Source organism: Mustela putorius, unplaced genomic scaffold, assembly GCF_011764305.1.
Source record: "Mustela putorius furo isolate JIRA1106 unplaced genomic scaffold, ASM1176430v1.1 tig00003909_pilon_pilon_pilon, whole genome shotgun sequence".
Taxonomy (NCBI): Eukaryota; Metazoa; Chordata; class Mammalia; order Carnivora; family Mustelidae; genus Mustela; species Mustela putorius.
The window spans coordinates 18,833,474-18,851,806 of NW_025422057.1; the positions used below are offsets into that span (position 1 = coordinate 18,833,474).

The 18,333-nt window shown below is 35.5% G+C and overlaps 1 protein-coding gene across 2 annotated transcripts in view; it reads right to left on the reverse strand.

The window, feature by feature from the left end:
* The window catches only part of SHOC2 (SHOC2 leucine rich repeat scaffold protein), a 93,605-nt gene that overhangs the window by 67,822 nt on the left and 7,450 nt on the right, over positions 1–18,333 (reverse strand). The window lies entirely within an intron of this gene.

The following is an 18,333-nucleotide window of genomic DNA, read 5'->3' on the forward strand; positions in this document are numbered from 1 at the left end:
TGTAGTCCTTCAGATGGGTATTTAACAGAGATCTTTCTGGAAAATGAAATAAGTTGGTCTATCACTTCACAGAAAACTGAGTATACTTGTATCCAGTGATAAAATTCGACTTTAAAACAAAAAATAAAGCTTTGAAAGTATGTATTCTCCACCAAGAATCTCAAAAACTACTCTATTTAAAGACCTTTCTTTAAAAAAGTGACCTTATTAACAAATGTGAATTTCTTAAATATTGCAAAATAAAATGTGTCAACATTTAGAAAATCTACATAACTCAGGAAACCAGTATTGTACACTTGATTATTTAAAAATCAAATATGGGTACAAGATAGATCAATGAATCTCATTTTAACAGAATGAAACGTTCATTAGATGGTACTAGAAAATTTGGACATCCACAAGAGAAGTAAAAAAGGAACTTCAACCTAAATCTCACACTGTATAAAAAAAATTAATTCAAGTGGCACCTGAGTGGCTTGGTTGGTTAAGTGTCCAACTTTTTATTTCGGCTCAGGTAATGATCTCAGGGCCATGAGATTGAGTCCCATATTGGGCTCCATGCTCAGTGAGGAGTCTACTCCAGATTTTCTCTCCCTTTTCTCTGCCTTTCCTCCCACTCTTTCTCTCTAAAATAAATAAATCTTTCTTAAAAATTTAATAATTTAATCCAAAATCATGAATAGTAAAATAAACCTATTAACCTTTGAGAGATAAATGAGAAAATCTTTGGGATCTACAGTCAGATGAAATTTCATAAGTGTAACACCAAAAGCACAATTCATGAAAGAGAAATACTCATAAATCCCAATTCACTAAAATTTTAAAATCTCACATGGGAAAGATCTTGTTAAGAGGATGGAAAGACAAGGTATGGGAGAAAACATCTGCAAACCACATAGTCAATCTTTGCTGACTTATATCTAAACACATAAAGAATGCTCAAAACTCAATCTTAAGAAAACAAACAACCAATTAGAAAATGCACAAAGATATAAGAAAACCTTTCACTAAAGAGGAAATACAGACAGCAAAATGGCAAAAAATAGATGTTTGATATAACTGGTCATTAGGGAAATGAAAATTAAAACCAATGAATTATCACAACACACCTATCAGAGCAGCAGTGGTAATATCAAATGCTAATCAGGATGCAGAGAAACCAGGTATCTCCTGATCACCAGTAGGAAGGTAAAAACAGAGGTGGGTATGGCCTCTCTGACAAAATAGTTTAGTGATTACTTATAAAGTTAACCATATACTTACCACATATTACCCAGAATTTCACTCTTGCATTTACCCCTAGAAAAGTGAAAATTTATGTTTATCAAAAAAAACCCGTACACCAAATGTCCATAATATCTATTCGTAATGGGCGGGGGTGGGGGAATCAACCCTTGATTGATGTCCTTCAAGTAGTGAAGTGATATTGTCAACACAATGTAACACTGCTCAGCAACAAAAAGGAATGAACTATTGATACATTCAACAACCTGGATGAACCTCAAGGGTATTTTGCTTAGTGAAAAAGTCAATCTCAAAAGGTTACATACTTTGTAATTCTATTTATACATTTCTGAAATGATGAAAACTATATGGATGGGGAACAGAGTAGTAACTGCCATGTTAGGACAAGGTGGAGAGGGAGAGTTCCTTTGTGATAATGAAACCAATCTGTATCTGGACTGTGGTTATATGAATCTACACATGGAATTAGCACAGAATTACAGACACACCCAAATGAATATCTAAAAAAGGGCAAAAAACTAGGGTACCTGGGCAGCTCAGTCGGTTAAGCGTCTGATTCTATTTTGACTCAGGTCATGATCTCAGGGTCATGAGATCAAGCCCCAAGCCCCTATAGGACTCCTCGATCATTGCTTAGTCTGCTTTAGATACTTTCCTCCTCGCCCTCTTTCCCCCTCAGCTCCTCCCTATGCTTGCCCTCTCTCAAATAAATCAATATTTAAATTTTTAAAAATGGCAAAAAACTAAGTAAGGTCTATGGTCTAGTTAACGATATTACACCAATGTCAATCTCCTGGCTTCGATAAAGCACTATAATTATATAAAATGCCAACACTGGGGAAAGCAGAGTAAAGTACTATTCTTGCAACTTCCTATGAGTCTATCATTTCTAAATGAAAAGTTAGAGGAGAAAAAGTTCAATAATATAGTTTTAGATTTTATACTGCAATTAAACTTTTAAGAAATTTGTGTCATTTGAAGCAGTAGCAGTGAATATATACAATTATGTGAAAAGGCTCCTACCCTTTCCAACTACATATCTGTATGAGGCCTAATTTTCTTCATATTCTTCAGCCAAAGTAATATACTATATAACAGACCAAAGCAATTCTGAGAATTCAGCCATTATCTACTTAGACATTAAAGAAACTTACAAAGATGTGAAACAAATTCACTTGATTTGAAAAGTAATTTTCCCCCCAAAAATACTGCAGGTTAACATGTAATGAGTTTGTTTTAAAAATAAATGATAGGGCGCCTGGGTGGGTCCTGGGATCAAGCCCCGCCATTGGGCTCTCTGCTCAGCAGGGAGCCTGTTTCTGCCTCTCTCTCTCTGCCTGCCTCTCAGCCTACTTGTGATCTCTGTCAAATAAATAAATAAAATCTTTTTTATAAAAAGTTTTTTTAAAAAATAAGTGATATTTTAAAATTTCTTAGTTTTAAGTACTAATATAATAAATATGAATAAATATAACCCATATATAGAAGCTCTCTGGTGCTCTAAATAATTTTTTAAGACTGTGAAGCTGTCCTAAGGCCAGAAAGTTAGAGAACTACTACACGGTAAGTATTCAGGGATGAAGAAGAATCAGATGGACAATTTACTCTCAAGTAGAGGTGAAAGATGTTATGTTACTAAACTCCAAACGTCTAAGTTTATGATCATTTAATAATTTTTAAGGTTAATTAGAAAACAGGGGTGCCTGGGTGGTATAGTCAGGTGGGCACTGGACTCTCGGTTCCACCTCAGGTGATCTCATGGTCCTGGAACAGAGCCCCAAATCAGCAGGGTGAGTCTGCTTTGAGATTTTCTCTCTCTAGTCCTCTCACCTTCCCACTCATGAGCCCTCTTTCAAGTAAGTAAAATCTTAAAAATATAAAATAAAACAAAAAAATACAAAAGAATAGACAAACCATAAGTGACTCAATCTCACAAAACAAACTGAGGGTTATTTGGGGGTGTGGGGGGTACAGAGAGGGTGGCTGGGTTATAGACACTGGGGGGGGGGGGTATGTGATATGCTGAGTGCTGTGAAATGTGTAAGCCTGACGAGATTCACAGACCTGTACCCCTGGGACAAATACTACATTACATGTTAATAAAAATAATTAATAAAAAAATACAAAAGAACATGCTACAGACTAGGACTAGATCTTTGTAACTCATACTTCTAAAACAGGATTTGTATCCAGAAAATATAAAGAAACACAATAAATTGCTAAGAAAAAGAAATACTGTGCTAAAAAATGAGGATGCAATTCACAAAAGAAAATTTTTTTTTTTTTGAAGATTTTATTTATTTATTTGACAGAGAGAGATCACAAGGAGGCAGAGAGGCAGGCAGAGAAAGAAAGGGAGAATCAGGCTCTCCGCTGAGCAGAGAGCCCGATGTGGGGCTCGATCCCAGAACCCTGTGATCATGGCCCAAGCCAAGGCAGAGGCTTTAACCCACTGAGCCACCCAGGCGCCACCACAGAAGAAAATTCTTAAAAGGCCAATAAACACTGTTTGAAAACTAATTATTACCACCAATAATTAAGGAAATATGAAGAGATATTACTGGCATCAGACTAGCAAGTGAAAAAGTCTGATAAAACCAACTTGTTGGAGAATGTAAAGCCATGAGAACTCAATGCTGGTAAATGTCCCAACTCTTAAAGCTACTTTGGAGAGCAATTTGGCAAAAATCTGATTAATTTGAAAATGCCTGTATCTACCCATCCAATCAATCAATCCTATTTCTAGGTATTTATAGTATGAAAACTTTTACACACTCGCACAAGAAGCTATTGCGGCAAGGTTACACTTCACAAAGATAAAAATCAATGACGACACCTAGAGGAAGCAATATGGACAAATCTCAGAAACAAAAGTGAACAAGAACGAAGAAACATACAAGCTGCAGAATGATAAAGAATGGTTCCATTTGTATAAAGTTCTAAAACATACAAAATTATATACTGTCAATACGTAAGTCTGAGACAAATGCCAAATTTAGAGCAGTGGTTTCTAAGCTATGTCTGAAGGTAAACAGAAGGTGAGATAATACTATTCCAAACCAATGTTTGATAAATCGTTTAATACACTGTTTACAGAGTTCAAATTTACATTTCCATTTTGAAGCAAATGCTTAAATCAATTCTGAGTTCTACCTTTGTCTGTATGAAAGATCTAGAAAGATAACATCACTAGTCATTAGAAGAACCTTTATTTAAAAACACAATGAGAGATAATATTGTATCTATCAAATTGATGAAAATATAAAACAGTGCTGGTAAGGATACAAAGAAACGGACACCTTATGAACAGCTGATGGGCATATGATTCAAGTAATGCTTTTCCAAAAATGTGGCTTCTTCATAATATAATTTGGGAGTTTTTGTTTGTTAGAAGACATTTTGTAAATGTATGTGAGAGATATATTTACAGAAGATTACAAAAATATATCCCAAACTGTTCATCTAAGTGCTTATCCCTCAGGAGTTGGGAGAGACATAAGGGGTGCGGAGTAGAGGGGCGGGAAGGGCATAGCAGGGAATAAGGTAAAGAAATAGATACTGAAACCAAATCTTAAAGAGCAATGAACAGTGAGCCAGGAGTTTGGATTCTGCCACAGATTCTTCATCTAGATCTTTTATGGAAGACACTGATGAGACACATACGAATTCTGGGTCGGACTGACCTGGGAAGGAAGTTATGTGTCCACATGTACTTGAGTTTGCCAGTACTAAAGAAGACAGATGTGTCTTGAAGCCCTCAGCTAAATCCTTTCCCAAAAAGCAGATCTCCATTCCCTCTGCTTTACCTGCCAGATTCCTAATGGTCTAAGACTTGTTAGCTCAGCTCAGACAGGTTTGAGTTTATAAACTGCTATCACATAATTACATTTGATTTCCAAAATAACCCTGTGAAGTAGGTAACCAAACTAGTATTCTTCCCATTAACAGATAAGTTAACCAAGACTTATGGAAGTGAAATTATTTGCTCAATAGTATGGAGTGAATCTGACAATAACATCACAAGCAGCAACAGATATTTACTGAGTATTATATGCCAGGCACTGTGCTAAGTGCTTTTAGCTATCATTTCATTAAGTCCTTGCAACAATTCTAAGGCAATTTAGTCTCCATTTATAGATAAGGAAAGGAAACAGGCTCAAGAGCAATCAAGTGACTTGTTAAAGATTACACAGACCATAAAGCAAAGTAATTAGACTAACCTAGTTCTGATTCTAAAACCCATGTCTTAAAACCTATGTCTATACTATTTCAGAACACATTAAATAGGTATAAATGATGATATAAACAATCAGGATTGACACATGAACCAAGGAAAATCTAAGTTTAAGGAAATGTTGGCTTAAAGACCAACAAAATCTAAGTATCTGTAAAGATACTTAGATACTTAGATTACAGAAAATCTAAGTATCTTTAAAAAATTATCTCCGTCTCATCTAAAACCTAATTCTAGAGACAACACTAGTACATTCTGGCACTTCAAAGATAAATTTATCCAATAATGTTATTATATGTCTTAATGCATAATTCATGTAACACTGAGTTCAATTACTTTCTACTAAATGGTATCTTCTTGAAAAGTGTGACAAAAACAATGTATTTTGTAACTTAAACTCAGTATGTTAGACCTTAATTCTATAATCATGTGGGTCCACTCTTCTACTAATAGGATATATAAATAATTATTTACATAACTGACCACTAGAAATTATGATGCAGCTCAATTTAGAAGAGAACCTGACTCATACATGACTGACTCACGCACCAATTACTGAAAACTAGTATTAGGGGTACCTGGGTGGCTCAGTCGGTTGAGCGACCAACACTGGGGTTTCTGGCTCAGGTCATGATCTCATGGGTCGCAAGACTAAGCGCCAAGTGACGCTCCATGCTCAGTAGGGAGTCCACTTGAAGAGTCTCTTCCTCTGCCCCTCCCCTTACTGACAGCTGCATTCACTCTCTCTAAAATAAGTAAATCTTAAAAACAAAAACAAAACAAAACAAAACAAAAAACCACTAGCACTAACTATTCCTTATTAGTAATATTAAGAATACATGCATATTGGGGCGCCTGGGTGGCTCAGTGGGTTAAAGCTTCTGCCTTCAGCTCAGGTCATGATCCCAGGATCCTGGGATCCAGCCCCGCATTGGGCTCTCTGCTCAGTGGGGAGCCTGCTTCCCTTCCTCTCTCTCTGCCTGCCTCTCTGCCTACCTGTGATCCCTGTCTGTCAAATAAATAAATAAAAACTTAAAAAAAAAATACATGCTTATTTTAAAACTATTTTTCTCTTAACTAAAAGAAAGAGAATAATTCAGACATGTGAAGGGACACCTAGACATCCACAGATTTACTTGGGAAGTACTAAATTAAATTTATATTAAATATGATGCACCTTATAACTTAACTCAATCTCTACCCTAAATTCTCATGTTAAATGGATCTATCTCCTTCCCCATTTCTATTTCAAAAGGAATGTGATTAAAAGTAATATACTGAAAAGAAAATACAGTAAAAAACAGACCAAAAGAGCTGGAGCTGTACATTTTGGGCTCCAAATTCCCTGATAAACTGCAATGTGACCTTGAACACAGCTATACTTTAAAGGCCTGTTTTTAAATTTTTTGTTTAACTTTTTTTAAAGATTTTTCAAAAGATTCCATTTATTTATTTATTTGAGAGAGAGAGGGCAGGGGAGGCGGGGAGCAGAGGGGGAGAAACAAGCAGACTCTGGTCGAGGATGTAGCCCATCATAGGGGTCAATCCCACGACCCTGAGATCATGGCGGAGACACAACCAAGAGTCAGACATCAAACTGACTGAACCAGCCAGGTGCTGCAAAGACCTGTTTTTTATCCGAAAAATGAGTTTAGGGGCTCCCTGATCTCATAGGTACCTTAAGGCTCTAAAATTCCTAAGTCTTAGCAGAAAGTAGTTCTAAGGACCAATATTGGGTGTTTAAGACACAGTAGTACTTGAGAAGTGCTTTCAGACTTAGAGACCAATTCTAACCAAACGTCCAGGTCAAAAAACAAACCCTTAGAATTATAGCAAAGATATTATCATAATTGTGTTGGGTCAGTTCACAAACCGGGATACTAATTACCATTTATCCACATTAAAAGCTTATTAGGTCCCCATAACTATAGATAACTCTAATTGTCATGCAAACAGACGTTTTGGAATACCCTAACATGTTTACCTGAAAATGTTCTGTAATACATTCTCAGCATTTCCCAAAATATACTTCTACAACATCTACTTCCATAGTTAAACAAGTTTATAGTTAGGAAGAGATGTTTTTCAAACATAATTATACTGTGTTTTTATAGCAGAAATTATCCTTTTTTGATATAATAATGTACTCTGTGATGAGGACAGAATATACAAGATTTCCCAATACATTTGGATCAAAAAGCTTTTTCTAAGGAATATCTATAAAATTTCGTAGAGTTTCAAGTGCTCTAAGTGCAAATATTCAGTAATAAACATAGGTCAGCATGAGAGAAAGTAGAACACTCATAGAATTTTATGAAACTTTACTAATTTGAAATTTTAAAAAACAGTGGAGTAATCAATGATTAGAGTAATAGGGGCTCCTAAATGGCTCAGTTGATTAAGCTGCCTTCGGCTCAGGTCCTGATCCCCGGGTTCTAGGATCGAGTCCCTTATCAGGCTCACTGCTTGGTGGGGAGCCTACTTCTCCCTCTCTCTCTGCCACTCCCCCTACTTTGCTCCCTCACTCTGTCTTTCACTCTCTCTCTTAAATAAAACCTTCAAGAAAAACAAAAAAAGTTATTAAAAAATAATTGGAATAACAAAGACTTAACACTGAAATCTCCAATGATCTAAAAGGCATTAACATTTTCTGTGAGGCTACTAGAATGTACTTGTATTTGAGGCTAACAAAGTAATATATTCCATCATACAGAAGGAATGGGATGGAAAAAAATAACTTGTTTCTCTGAGCAGTCACCCTGCTCTTGCTAATAGACAAAGGACAGGTAAAACACAACTAGATCAAGTGAATAAAAGATTATCTTCATATCAGAAAAGAAGAAAGCTTGCCCACCAGCTACCAAGATTTTTTTGGAGTATTTCTTTTAATAGAGCCATTAAGAAAATAAATTGACATTTCTCTTGAAAAAAAATAAGATGGCATTCAGAATACCAGACTATGGGACGCCTGGGTGGCTCAGTTGGTTAAGTGACTGCCTTCAGCTCAGGTCATGATCCGGGAGTCCCGGGATCAAGACCCACATCAGGCTCTCTGTTCGCCAGGGAGTCTGTTTCTCCCACTGACCTCTCTCCTCTCATGCTCTCTCATTTTCTCTTTCTCAGATAGAATCTGGGGGGAAAAAAAGAAAAAGGAAGAAAAGAAAGAAAGAAAGAGTATCAGATTACTCCAGAGCTAAAATGTATTACGCCAAAGGACTTAAAATTTAAAAAAATCTAGTGTGTATATATTTCAAAAGTTCAATTTTCAGGGCTGCCTGGCTGGCTCAGCCAGTAAAATATGCGACTCTTGATTTGAGGGCCATACATTCAAGACCCACATTGGGGAGTACAGCCTACTTAAAAAAAAGAAGAAGAAGAAGAAAGGTTAATTTTCAAATCCAACTGAAAAAGGAATCAACACCTAATATTAAAGAACTAATGAGCACTCTAACTAGAGGCATTTGTTTTTAGTTTCATTCTTGATGCTTTGTAATGTACAAGGCTTCATAAATACAAATTAAATGATATAATCAAACTCAAATGTTACACTGCGATTTTTTAAAGATTTTATTTATTTCTTTGACAGAGAGAGTGCACAAGCAGGGGAAGGGGTAGGCAGAGGGTGAAGGAGAAGCATGCTCCCCACTGAGCAGAGAGCTCATGGGACATGGGCCTCCATCCCAGGCCCATGGGATCATGACTTGAGCTGAAGGCAGAAGCTTAATGAACTGAGTCACCCAGGCACCCCGTGACTGTTTCAATTAAAATATTTGCTTGAAAAGAACCTCTATAAATGAACTGGTTTTGGCTTTCAGAAAACTTTATCAACATACATTTTATTCCTTATACTTATAAATTATTTTAATCTTGATAAAACCAGGCCTACAGAGTTTATAATTTCCAGTGAATATGGCAATGTAAAGATGGTGTAGCCCCTTTCTCCTCTTGAAAAATCTCAAAACAACTAGAAGAATGAGAAACAGAAGCAAAATCTACATCCCTAACCAAGAGACATCCCTAACCATGTATATAAGAAAGGCTGCCTATACAGTGAAGGAAAAGAGGGATGCTGGAAGATCTCAAGCAAGAGAGAGGTCTGCATCTTCACATCTCAAAAGTATCACACCTCAGTTCTCTAACCTGTACAAGGCACAGCCAGAAGGATAAGCCCCACCCCCTGTTTGGCACATCTGAAGGTTTCAAAGACATCATCTGACTAATAACACAGAAGAGTCAGAACTGATCAAGAAAAGGGGTCCATCTTTTCCTAAGAAAATAATTAATGTACTTTAAAGAGAGTTTTTGTGAGGCACCAGGCTGGCTTGGTCCACAGGGCATGCAACTTTTTTCTTTTTAGAGGTCATTCTTGATCGCAGGGTTGTGAGCTCAAGGCCCACACTAGGCGTAGAAATTACTTAAAAACAAGTACATAAATAAGTAAATAGAATTATTTGAGAACCTAGGCAAAACATCAGTACCCAAAAAAATGGAGTGCAGAAGGACTCAATGCTAAAAACAGTACATCAATACCTATAAGAACTTCAAGGGAAAAAAGTATGACTCAAGAAAATATATCCAGTCTAACAATACAGTTCAGCAATAAAAGCAATAGTTAAATAGCACTGAGTATGAAAGAACTCAAGGAATACTGTTTCTATGAACTGCTCTTGGAAAAAAATACTAGATGACAAAATTCAACTATCGAAAGGATCAAAAGAAAAACCATGAAAAAAGGACAAGGTCTGAGCATAAAGGCCATTTAATTATTGGCCTTACACACAAAACTGGTACTGGTTTCCCAGAAAAGGAAACAATGCAGAAGAGGCTGCAGAGTGAAAGATGTGCTTTACACTTCTGTATCTTTTAGATTTCGTTCCTAAGCATGTAATCACTAGATAAAAATTACTACTTAAATTTAAAAACTCTAAAGAATTTAAGTTCACTGAAACAATGCTACTTTTCTGGTTAGTTCTCCGACTACTATGCCTGAGGTAAATTTACTCAGATCAGAGGTCCTAAATTACATTCTCAGAGACAAATATACTTCCCCAAAGCATCTGTAAGAGTTCAGATATTTAATGTTGTAATATAAAATACAAAAATTTATCTTTGGAGACAACACTACAAAGACATTTGCAAAAAAGTGTTCAGAGCAATGTGCATATACATAGCACGACATAGGAAATGACCTACATGTACATCAATAGTCTCAATAAAGTACAGTGCCACACAAGAGAATATCCTACAGACATTCAAAATGACAGCATACAAGCATAATACAAATTTATGTATAAAACTGTCCATTTTGCGTTAAATGGTAAACAGTAAATTATGGGCTCTTTCCATATAAGAATACAGATCTACTTCATTTCTTTCCATTGCTCCGACTTATCATGCTATAACCATACCACAATTTACTTAATTATTCTCGTATCAACTGACATTTGTTTTTTACTTTCTTCATTTACTTTTTTAAATCAGAAAGATCTGAGAGTGCGCGCGCCGCACTAGAGGGTGGAGGGGCAGGGAGGCACAGAGAATTCCAAGGAGACTCCCTGGTGAACGTAGAACCCAACACAGGGCTCAATCCCATAAGCCCAATATCATGAGCTGAGCCAAAATCAAAAGCTGGACACTTAACCGAGAGAGCCAATCAGGCACCCCTTCATTTATTTAAATTAAAAAAAATACACACACACACACACACACACACACACACATAATTTTTTGGCCAGTAAATAGTGTTTGTTGAGCGTAAGTCTTCACATATAGGAACTAATACTTCTGTAAGGCAGATTCCTGAAAGTGAAAGTATTTAGTCAAAACTAATATGCATTTTAAAGATTTGCAGGTAGTACCAACTGGTCTCTTTGAAAGAGACTGCATCAATTTATACTCTCCCAATCTTGCCATTATTTTCAATCTTTTTCATTTCCATCAACCTGATATATGAAAAATGATATATTTTAATCTACATTTTCTTGGTTAGTGAGGGCAAACAGATTTTTCAAAGATTTTTATTTATTTGAGAGAAAGAGAGAGTCAGCAAGCACAAGCAGGGGAGGAGCAAAAGGAAAGGCAGAAGCAGATTCCCTGGTGAGCAGGGAGCCCCAGGTGGGACTCAATCACATCCCTGCGACTCTGGGAACATGACCCCAGCCAAAGGCAGACACTCAACCGCCAAATACTTTCATTCTTCCACTGTTTGTGATTCTAACAAAACACAGACCATGGCTGCTACATATAACAAACATAGTTTTAATTTTTCATTTGACAGTATTTAATAATTGGGAACTTCACTACAATCTAGACCTTTACTTCTCATTGAAAATTTAAAAAGAACAAAACAAAACAAAACCCCTCAAAACAAAAAAACCTTGGAAAAAACTGGGCACCACTGGGCCAACATTTCTTAAAATCAACTGGCACTGACTGAACAGAAGTTGTGCCCTCCAACTTAACCTTAATGTATTCACTCATTTATGTTACCTGTCCGGTCTGCTATAGGAATTTAAGTTGAAGACCCCATTTCTATGGAGTTATTTGGTTATATACTAATTATCATTCTTCATATGAAGAATATTTAATACCTTTTCTTACATATTATGCCATAAAGATTTCTTCTCTGTGGATGGTTTTTGACTTAATTATAGCATTCATAAATATATATAAAATCTTAAAAGTCTACATTACCCATCAAATGATAGTAATATTTATCCTTGGGTATTAAGATGTTTGTCACTTTTCTTTATCTCTTTTTTAAAAATGTATAAAATAAGCATTGATTCCTTTTATAACCAGGGAGGGGGGAGAACTATTTTCATTTGACACAAAAAATTCTAACAGTGATAGTTTGGTTACGTTGACTTTTAAACTGACAAAGGATAAAGCTAATTAAAAATTCATTTATAAAGAAAACCTGAATGTGTACTACAAGAGGAGGTTAACATAATAATCAAAGTCTGTATGTATTATTTTATGATAGCACTTCAGATTTGAATTATAACATTTTTACAAAAGATATTCAGAAGTGCATGAACTGATCCGATTCACACTGAAGTTATAAATTAAGTTTTTGGATACTGATACTTCAGAGAAACACGTTTGTTCTCCAGCTGGAAATATAAAAACTGTATTCTCGGTCTTGGTCAGTTAAGGGTCCGACTCTTGATCTCAGCTCAGGTCTTGATCACAGGGTCCCAAGTTCAAGCCCCATGTTGGGCTCCATGCCCAAAAAAGCTGTATTTTCATTCAGATACTTTATTTAATACATACTAAGTGTTATACACTGTGCAAGGTGCTAAGTAGGCAATAAAGCTTATAAATAAGTGAAAAAGGCAAGAACACAGTGTAGTAAGAGCCGCTGAGGCACAAAGAAAAGGAATTTAAACCAGTCTTGGAGATTGGAGAAATAAGGAAAGGCTTCTTAAAGATATACCACCTTAGGAGAAATCAACTAAGAAGGGTAAGAGGGGGGCAGGAATCCTGCAGTCACCCTGACTCTTCTCTCTCCGATTCTCATATCCTAACAATCACCACTCCTATCTATCCATCCTTCTAAAATTTCTCCTGACTCTCTTTCTTTATTCTCACTGTCACTACCCTGCTTCAGGGTATACCAAATTCACTCCTCTAACAGCTTTGTAACTGGTCTCCTCACCACATCAACCCCACCAGCCAGCTCCTAACCTAATCACTACACTGTAATTACAGTGATCTGTCAAATACTCATTCAGGCTACTGTCCAAATTAAAACACTTGGGGGAGAGTGGGTAGTCCCCACAAACCTAGCCCTCAGGATAAAATCCAAAGTTCTTACCAAGCCCTTCAATACCTGGCCCCCACTTACTTCTGCTACAACCCTAGTATTTCCCACAAGAACTTCTTTCAGATCCCCTACCAGGTCCTGCTATCTCCATTGCCAGGAATTTACATAAGCTATTTCCTCCTGTCAGAAACATAGGTTCTTCACTAACTCTCATGTATTCTTCAGATCTCAGCTTAGAAGTCTGGAAAGACTTTTGTGATCACTCAGAAGCCTTTCTCAATACACCCTTCTGAGCTTGCTCCCACTTAAAACTGCCCTATCACAATATTTATCACACTGTACAAGCGCCAGGTTAGCTATCTTGACTCCCTCACTTAAAGTAATGGGAAAACAGGGAAACTTGTCTTTTTCACAGTTGCGTTCTAGTATTTAGAAACAGTACCTAGTATATACAGTAGTTATATTTACTAAAATAATTATAAATATCTGTTACCTTGGCTTTATCTACCCAACTAGACAGCAAGCAGGCACTTTACACAAAGAAGCAATTTTTACTCTACAAAGCACTCTGCAACTTCAAAGATATTATGAACTTCTTATTAAGTACACAGTAAGTGTTCAGTAAACACCTGTTAAATGAAGATAGTCGAACAATAGACAAAACCCTTGTTCCATGCAGTTTCCCTAAATTCTACTTAAAAGTAACTCTAAGTCACTCTGATTTTGATATAAACACCTAAAAATGACAAGATTTCAATTGAAGTTTTTTTGTTTATAAAGATCTGAAATGCTCCTTACTTTTTAAAATAGTTTAAAGGACAAAAATTAACTATTCTCCTCTCCAATTCACATAAAGCTATATATTTTTTATAGTTCAAGAGTTAAAAAGGAATCTTGAGAACTGGAAGACTAAAGATCAAAAAAGCATCCAAAAGTAACATGCCCAAAGGAATGTTGTTATTCATACAAAAATGGAAAATATACATTCTTAAATAGCATGAATGAAGCTGCGATAAGGGTAGTTTTCATGGAGGATAAAAGAAATAACTGAAAAAATAAAATGCTCTATACTAGCCCATGTTAATAAGAATTATGTAAGAGTATGGAATTACAGAACCATCAAATTTACTTAACCTTTTTCCCCTTTAGTGAGGAGGTAAGATGAATTGTTTAGACTGGCATGGAGAGATAGGACTAATTTATTTTACATAGTAGCAAATATATAAAGAGTTTTTAGGGAAATCTACATTTCTTCTTACGGAAAAGCCTAAGATTATAAAATTTTGATTCTGGGCAAAGTTTTGAGTGACGAACTATAAATTCCTGTTTACCCAACCCACAATATAAGCCATGACTGGGAATACACCTCTCCTGGACAACACTTCAATTCACTGTCTATAAAAATCGTAAGATTCTACAGCAAAGCCTCAAAATAAAAGGCAGGGGTGGGGTAGCAGGGATTTAAATATCTCAATGGACCTAAGATACAACAGTAAACATCAAGTATCTTGGCCAAACATTCTCTTAAAAGCTCTTATGCCACCCAAACAACTCTCCTAAAGACTGACCTGTGAATGTTTGCTTTAACTGCCTTTTTTGCCAAAGAACTCAAAACATGTCACACACACCTTAAGTATTCTCCAAACACAGGTTACATTTCATTTACCACGTGCAAACGGGCATTAAAGAAAAAAGCTGACTACCTAATTATCAGTGAAAAGCAAAAAGAGAAAATGTAATTGCTATCTTAATTTATATGCACTAAGATGACTACTGCATTCAATCAAGTGTTGTCAACCTAAAAAAAAAAATGTTTTTCAGCATTTTTAAGCTAAACAAGTTAACTTTCTCTAACTGCTTCATTTTTATAAGTATATACTCACATTCCTTCACTAGTTCTTAACTGATTATAAATCCTTTCCATTATGCCCTCTATAAATTATTTATCAGAAACTGTCAGAAAAAATGTAAACAAAAATAAATGTATTACACAAAGCAAGATTAGAGGATGTGTGGTCTCAAGGTATCTTACATTTAAGAATCAGTATTTGGCAAGTTGCCACTGTTATAGAGCCTATTTATGCCTGGGTGGCTCAGTTGGCAGAGCACTTGACTTCATCTAGGGGTCTTGAGTTCAAGCCCCATATTTGGTGTGGAGCCTACTTTAAAAAAGAGAGCAAACAGACTTTCACACATTTATAGAGACAATTTTTGTGACTATTCAGATGACGACCCTATGCTCAACTAATTATTTTATTTATCTACTTATCCTGTCAGTTAAAATAGGATTTACAGAATGCATTTTGGGCTTTAAAAGATATAATCTCATTATCTCTGTATTGTGTTTTTTTAAATACCCCAAAACAAAAATATTCCCCAAACAAGATCAAAAGAAATATACTGAGTAGCCAAGCCCAACTTAAGGTTAAAAAGGAATTTCTCCCATCAAAATACTGAACTCAAAATATTGAAAGGCAGCTCTTGCTTACATTTTTTGAATATACAAAAAAGGAAATTATTTTTGAAGTTAACACATTAACACATTAAACCCAACCAGTCCCCAACTAGTATGTACTATATTGTGACTATAATCCCAAAATGATTCTCACATAGCTTACAGAAATTTTGACATAAAAAAAATTCTGATACCACAAAGATGTAAATCATTTAGTAATTTGCAGGTAGCAAGTGATAGGATATTTAAATCATGCCAGAAAGAAAAAACACATTATCTGGCAATACTTAATTTTACTCTTGGAAGCAATGCAAATATTATCACATTGTTAGTTATAAAAACTGGATAATGATAGAGACAGGAAAGAGATGAGTTAACAAATTATTTTATTTTAGCACATGACTCTACCACTTGTGGATTATCAATTTTTAAAGAATCTGAATATAATCAAATATAGCAAAACCTGAATTTTATTAATTTCAACTTTCTTTGATGAAACAAAAATCTTTGAGATCTTGCCACAGGATCATTATTATTTTATCAATTATCATTAAATGCACACACACACACACACACACACGAAAATGTCAGGTATAATTGTGTTCCAGCAGAGAAAAGACCAGATAAATTCCTTATTTTTTTTTTTTAAAGATTTTATTTGAGAGAGAGAGTGAGTGCGAGCAATCAGGGGGAGCAGCAAGCAGGGGAGAAGCAGGCTCCCCACTGAGCAAAGAGCCCAATGCCAGGCTGGATCCCAGGCCCAAGGATCCAAAGGCAGCCACTTAACCAAACGCACAACCCAGGCACCCCAATTCTTTATATTTTTATATACAACTAGTTTGCATTAAGGCATTACTCACAGAGCTAACTCAACAAGAATTACATAGCCAACTTTTAAAGTATATTCTTTCCTTTTTTGGATCATAAAAATCTTTAAACTGAAACATTTAACTAAATATCCATCTGCATGCATGCAAATCAACTCAATCCTTCAATTAATAAAATAAGATGACAAAGCTATGTTTTATCGAATGCCTTTACAAACATACTTTCCTGAACAATGAGTATGAACTAGATTTCATTCTTCATAGTTAGTAGCTAATCAGTTTCAGTATCTGGTTCTCATAGGCTGACATAATGCTGCAATGTTTCCGTTGCACAACATTCTGGGGGAAATGTTTAGAATTATTTCCACTGAAATTTTTAAGTCCTGTACACAAGCATCATGGAAATGTTTAAATCAGAGCTATCAAACTTCTTAAATAAGAATTCTAATTAAATTCTTAAATAAGAATTCTAATTAAATTCTTAAAAATTTTGTTTTCTCACAAATAGTGACTCTGTTTTTTAAAAGTCATTTTTCTCAAGTCCCCCCCAAATTGCTTATTCCTGCCTTATTTGCAACCTAAAATATCCACCTGAAGTGTGTCATTCACTCACTAATCATTATTATATTTGATCACCTTTTAGCTTCTAACTACTCAACAGAAAACCTGACAATCTCACATGTTTTGGGGACTTCAATACACTTTGTTCTTGTCCCAAATACTCATGTTCTGTGTATACTACTATAAGCTATTATATAACAGGGGGTGGGAAAAATTAAAAAATACTGCAGCACTACAAGCCATTTAGCATGCTGAGTTCCCACAGTTGCTTAGTGGGTGTTCTGAAACTAGGCCATATTTCTAGTATTAAGAATTTCAAATCACTACTTCCAAAGTACAGAAATAAATGTCTTCAAGATTAAATCATAAAACCTTACTATTTTAAGCTGCCTAGTATATAAGTATCCTATTTCTCTGAGTTTAAAATGGTAATTAACACACGGTAGGTAAACCAGTATTTGTTTTAGCAACAATAAATAACCAGCTTTTCTACCTATAGTTACAGAATCATAGACTTCAATAGATTACAATATTAAGATAACGTGCAAGTTTATCTGAATAAGAACTAAAGCCCTTAGGTGAAATTTTGAATTCCTTACCCCAAAGGATATATAAACAAAATTGGAATTAAATATAATCTCTTTCAGGTCACTCAATCTGTTAGACTCCACATGCTTATAACAAAGAAGTAATTACAACCCCCCATCTAATTTTTCCAGTCCCGGTTACCAAGAAATACCAAAAAAATAAAGCTTACTCTTTTTAAAAGAATGAAAGATGCAGAAATACTTAGGTCATTTTGTCATATCATTGCAACAGGTGTGTTTTTATTCAAAACTAACAAGGAAAAACACGTTACTCAATTTTACATATTTCATAGCTAAGGAAAGAAAGAAACAACATGGTAGGTATAAAATCCACGTCTACAAACTGTAAAGTACTTATACTGCAGTGATTCAGTACTTTCAGATAATTATTTGCTTTAACTTAATTTTAATCAGTACTTACGGTGCCTACTATGTCTCACCTCATTAAGCAAATCTTTCTAATAAAAAATTTTGACATGGTAATTTTTTTTAAAGATTTATTTATTTATTTGAGAGAGATAGAGATCACAAGTAGGCAGAGAGGCTGGCAGAGAGAGAGAGAGAGGAGGAAGCAGGCTCCCTGCCAAGGAGAGAGCCCAAAACGGGGCTCGATCCCAGGACTCTGAGATCATAACCTGAGCCAAAGGCAGAGGCTT